The sequence below is a fragment of the Triticum aestivum genome, chromosome 2A (assembly GCF_018294505.1).
Source record: "Triticum aestivum cultivar Chinese Spring chromosome 2A, IWGSC CS RefSeq v2.1, whole genome shotgun sequence".
In the NCBI taxonomy this organism is placed as follows: domain Eukaryota; kingdom Viridiplantae; phylum Streptophyta; class Magnoliopsida; order Poales; family Poaceae; genus Triticum; species Triticum aestivum.
This window is the reverse complement of record NC_057797.1, coordinates 1056054-1062053: the sequence shown is the minus strand read 5'-3', so window position 1 is coordinate 1062053 and position 6000 is coordinate 1056054. Positions and strand designations below refer to the sequence as shown.

General features: G+C 43.4%; 1 pseudogene; it reads right to left on the bottom strand.

The window, feature by feature from the left end:
* Nucleotides 1-2355: 2355 nt before the first annotated feature.
* LOC123186824 (nodulin homeobox-like) overlaps nt 2356-6000 on the bottom strand; it is a 35539-nt pseudogene continuing 31894 nt past the window's right edge.

Below are 6000 nucleotides of genomic sequence, written 5' to 3'. Positions count from 1 at the left end.
CGGTACCTGTTGTAGTGGCTGAGAGCGGAGGTGCGCCGCTGAGCTCCGGTGAAGACAGAGCGGTGCTGCAGTCCCGAGCGAGGCAGCCGGCAAAGGTCGATGGCGCGGCAGAGGTTTGATGGTAGAGGGTTTCGTGAGGAAGAAGAAGTGGAGGAGACAAGGTAAAAATGAAAGAGGGGGCCCCGTACGTATTTATAGGTGGAGGTAACAGTAAAAGGCAGGTGCAAGACCCGAGGAGGCATGGTAACTTTTGGAACGAGAAGGGCACCTCGATTTTCGAGATAAATAGGATTTGTATAAGATTTGTTATGACGACATGAGAAAACTCCCTAAATTTATGGAGGTGACATCATCATTTTGTATGGTGGGTTATGAAATTTTTCAAGCTAAGGTCGTGAGACTCGGAGGGAAGACTTGCCAGACTAAGAAGAAGATTGACATGAACAAGTTCAAATCAATCTGGGGCCTAATGTTGGGGATATAACCCCGCAGTGTAACCCGCCCTGTGAAGGCTGGGTTAAACTACTGGCGACTCTTGGAGCTGGTCTTCAGATGGACCAGGATGATTATGACGCAGTACCGGATGGGCGGCTCACAAGATGGGCCGGCTTAGGGCCCGAAGTCAGAAGGCGGCAGGCGGCCCAGAGGAGTAAGCCGTCGTACGGTGACTTGTCATGAAAGGCAAGGCGACTTAGAGTTAGGCTTGGTCACGTGTCATGACGCGGCCCGGACTCTTGTAAGGCAGGGGCCTCGACCTGTATATAAAGACGAGTCCCTGACACAGAATAGACATGTTACAATCAATCGATAGCTAGGTCAAGCGAAATTGCTCCCTTGTAATCGATACTCAAGCAATAAGCAACAAGAGAAGGAGTAGGCTTTTACCTCCACCATGAGGGGCCGAACTTGGGTAAACTTGTGTCTCTTGACCCGCTCAACCCTGACAAGTTAATCACCATTATGATGGCCTCATGTCTAAGTCCTTTCGTTAGGATATTTGTCGTGAAAATACCACGACAAAGTTGGTTGAAAAAAATACAGAGTACTCAAGCAACTGTTTTGTTGAGGGAGCTTGTGATAATCTCTTTTCAGTTGGAGATAGGTTTAGCTATACTCCTATAGACTATGTGGTTGATCTCAAGACAAAGAAGTGTACTTGCAACTGATGGAAACAATCAGGAGTACCTTGTCCACATGTCATTGCTTGTGTAAGGCAAGAGAACATTGATCCTCTTTTTCTCTAGTGGACAAGGGTTACTCCATTGAGATGCACAAGAAAGCCAATGCCAACATAGTACATCCTTGCAAAGATAGGACTGAATGGGAGAAGATGAATCGACCTACCATTCTACCTCCTGTGTACCAAAAGCATGTTGGAGGACCAACAAAGAAGAGAAGGAAAGCACCAGGTGAAATAGATTTTAGGGGTGGGGGGGATAATGTCAAGGCATGGGGTGATATGCAGTACAGCTACTGTGGACTACCAAATCATAATAAAAATGGTTGCTACTGGTTCAAAAATTGCTTAGTTCCACCAAATTCAGTACCACTAAATGTTCCAACACCACCTGCTGCACCTAACCCTGAACCAGTCTCTACTCGGGTTAATTTTATCTATAGTCACTGCTCATTCCATCTTGTTCATGCATTGTACTCATCTATTTCATGTTGTACAGGAGAGTAGCATCCATGGACCTGCTGTTTTACCATCTTACCAAGACACATTTGTTGGAAGATTATCTCAGGAAATAAATGCCATCTTACCTAAATCCTATGCAACATTGTTCAAATTGATCAAGGAATTGACTTTTTTTGTAATCTATGCAGGTACCTATTGTCAGGAATGTGGCAGCAATGCCCATTCCACATTCATCATTCATAACTAAAGCCCAGAGCCAAGTTGATGCCCAACCCACTACAAGTACAATGATACAAGATGAGATGGAACAGAAGTTGCTTGCTCTGCAGAGGGATAAGACCAAGGCAATTGAAGACAAGAATCTAACCATTCTAGAGGCCAAGTTGGAAGCTGAGTTGAAGAAAGCAGAGGATGCGCCTCAGAAAGAACAAGAGAAGGGTGCAAAAGATCAAGCAAAGGCATCAAAAATAGCAGCTAAAATGGAGAAGAAGAAGGCAGAAGCTGAGCTGAACAAGCTTGCAAGAGCAGAAGTCAACAAAGAGTTTAAATGGGGCTTACAATCTGCTTCAGGTACACATTATGTTCACTCTTGTTTATGTTAAAGCTGGGACTGCGTGCTCAAATATATGGACAAACAAATACAATTTTTTTCAACCCAAGAAATTAACAGGCAGGTGAAAAACTCAAACAACCACATCGAGATGATCCAGCCACGTCTAATTCTGCTCCACGCACGTCCTTGACTTGTCTTCACAAAACCAAAACATCCTGCTAGACGACATAGTGGGCAACATGGGCACCGCCAACAGGATGCCGGAGACCGCGGCGGGCTCCTGTGCCATCTCCGGTTGCTCTTGCCCGTGCCTCAGCCGCTGCTGCTGCTGCGTCCCTTGGTGGGAGCCTTGGCTCCTCACCTCCGAGAAACTTGTTTACAGTAACAAGTTTGAACTTGAGAAACAGTCCATCATTATGATTATACATGAAAGAAAGAAAGAAAGAACACAAGTAGGGAGTGTCAACATGAATGATTACCGTGCGACCTGGCACATATGACGAGCAAGTAGATTCCATACCCAATGCCCAGTAAACCAACAAGGACACCTACCAACGAAGGCAATAGCACTGAAAGAGATACGCGACCATGCATGCGAGACCACGGGTGAAGAAGGCGGTGGCAGGAGCATTGCAGGAGGAGGGGGGGGGTAGAGTGGTCCACATTGGCCAGGAGGCACTTGCTCTTCTCCACCGCAGATGTTCTCGAGAAAGAGGATGTGTGCTCGATCCATATGGCTGCTCTCCCGAACCTCTGCCTCTTCGCTCACTTCGCACAAGAAGCTCCGCTCCACGATCGTAGAGATGATCTGGCAGCAAATTGGACTTGGCGCGTTCTCACTCGTGTCACAAGTTAGCACCAGTCGGTCTGCCAATTGCCTTGCAGCGCACTTGTTGGTGTATCGAGCACCTGATCGAATTCAATCATTTCTTACAAAAGTTCAGTCCATTTGACTCCAACACTGAATCCATCGTGGCTGTCATGGCTAGGGTTTCCTCTCTGCGGCCGGCCTCAATATGGTCTGGTGCATGCATCAACGCTGCCACATTTCTTTGTTGTCGTGGTAAACATGGTGAGTAGTTTACATTACATGCATGTAGGTGAGTTGCACGGCTTAGATTAGTGAGTGAGAATGTGGTGCACCGATGTCCTGTGGTCGTGTTCAGGTGGCGGTGCATGGTAACTAGGAAGTCAATGATCTCCCAGCGCAGGGGCTAGCCTCCTTCGGAAACGTTAGAGCGTGCTTGGCCTACGCAACCGTCCAGGAACGGTCCAAATAAATTTGGAATTGAGACCAAAAAAATAAATAGTTTTGTACCAAACTTTTACTCTTATTTATTTAATTTCTATCATAATACAATATTAAGGAGTATAATTTTGATTATTTAGTTGGTATAATTAACCACATTGGTTAGTTGTTATAGTTAACAAGTGTTCTTTGTTATAAATTGTAATGCATATCACTAATCAGTTTGTGCATGCTAAATGTAAATTAAATGATATAACATAAATTATATAGGAATCACTTTTGTGTCAATTTCACAAATTATATGGTGCAAATATACATATTAGTATGTATGTGTATATATTCATGTTATATCTATCTAAAGAATAATGTCCAACTAATATCTTAATAATAATTTCTAGTGTATTATTAGGTGTGCATATTTATAGAACCTTGTAGAATATAAATTTTAACGTTTGCAAATGTGTTCCGGTTAGATTCGGTAATAAGTTCAACATATATATGGTATTAAAATAACACTGATCACCAACAAACATAAACATATTGGCGATTCATTTATGCTTACATACATTATTTATTTGGTATACTCCTCTAGACATTTGGTCTCATCAAGTGCATACAAGTGCTAATGCCGATTTTTAAAATTAAAACTTATGTATGGTTTAAACATAGACTAGTGTACATAGATTTCGGTACCACCTACAGGACGTCTATTAGGGAAATAGACTAACATGCTAACTAAGCTCATTGTCGCCTATTAGACTGCCGCCTACCAGATTCACTATCTCCTATCATATTGGTTGTTACTTTGATGTGATGTAGATTTGCTCCTGCAAAATTAGGATTCTATTACACATGTGCAATGATCTTTGGACTCAACCGATAGTAGTATAGTGGTTTTTTGTACCATCGCCCACCTCTTCTTTGGGCCCAGGCGTTCGCCCACTTTGCCCGGCCTAGTGCTGGTCATGCAACTGTCATAAAAAACCCAGGGGTGCAGGTATACATGTGTATGACTTTGTTGATTTGTGTGAGTTGATGCAATGCAATGTATGAGTAACGAATTGTTTCTCCGTCGAATGCACCCATGGGCCCCACTTGCAAGAGTAGTTTGTGAGATGGTAGTCCTTCCATTCCCTAATATAAGACATTTTAGTATGTATGCTCACTCATTTTAGTATGTATGTAGTCACTATTTTGACATAGCTAAAAGGTCTTATATTAGAGAAGGGAGTAGCATGCATGTTTCTGTTGTACCAAAAGGTTAGTGCAGTTAGACTTATGCTTCAGTTGGTATTGTGATGTCCACCTTGAGCACTAAATTAGTAGTACAGTACAAACCATGTGTATAGTACCAGCCTCTTCTCTACTACTCCCTTCGTTTCTAAACATAAAAACCTTTTTGTAGAGATTTCAATATGAACTACATACAGATGTATATAGATGCATTTTAGAGTGTGGATTCACTCATTTTGCTCGGTATGTAGTCTGTAATGGAATCACTAAAAGTCTTATATTTAGGAACCAAGGGAGTAATATCCTAGGACATTGGATGGTGTACTATATGCTTCTACTTTTTTTATCACAAGAGATTCTAGGATTATCTCAGTTAAACCAGGGGCACTTGTACAAAACAGGCTTTTGGTCCAGGCCTGAAAAGGGCATTGGTCCTGGTTCAGCTACGAACCGGGACCAGTGAGCCCTTTAGTCCTGGTTAATGAGGCCAGGGCGCCGGCCCGGCCTCTAGGGCCATTGGTCCCGGTTCCAGACACGAACCAAAACTAAAGGGCCTGCTGCCTTTTAGTCCCGGTTGGTGGCTGGAACCGGGACTAAAGAGCAGGCTTCTGTCCTGGTTCTAGCCACCAACCGGGACTAAATAAATGCCTATATATACACGCCCCTGCCTGCTCACTCCTCTATTTTTTGGCCGTGTGAGATGTGTGTGCATGAGCTCTGAATGTCTCCCTTCTATGCATGCACATGAGGTGTTCGATGAAATGCCCAAGCCACACTTAAGCTTTCTCCTCTCGAAGCTCGACCTCAAAAATCCATTTTCCTCAAGATTTGTCTAGGTTTGGCGGTCCATCCCATCCCGTCCCCGTCCTCACCGCCGTCGATCGCCCACGCCGATCACATCGCCGGCACCATCGCCGGCATCACATCGCTAATCACATCGCCGGCATCGCCTCTTGTTCTTATCTTCTTTTTAAAAGAAAAAATTTCTTACTTGGATATTTTTCTTAATTTTATTATTGTTTATTATTATATAGTGTCATGGTTTTGGTATCCGCCGCCGTAGGCCCTCGTCCTATCTATGATTCGGATGTGGTATATTATCTTTTATAACTATTTGTTTCATTTAGTGTTTATGACAATTATGTCGACCAACGTGACATAGATGTTTTTATCTAGGAGGTATGTGAACCGGAAATTCTAGCCGACCCTCTTGTCAAGAGGTTAAATTTAGTTGAAAAAGAAAAAAATTACTTGAAAAAAAATTGAAAAGAATTGAGGAGGAGAAGATGGAATTGGAGTTGCGTTTTGCGGATGTCGTCCATGATC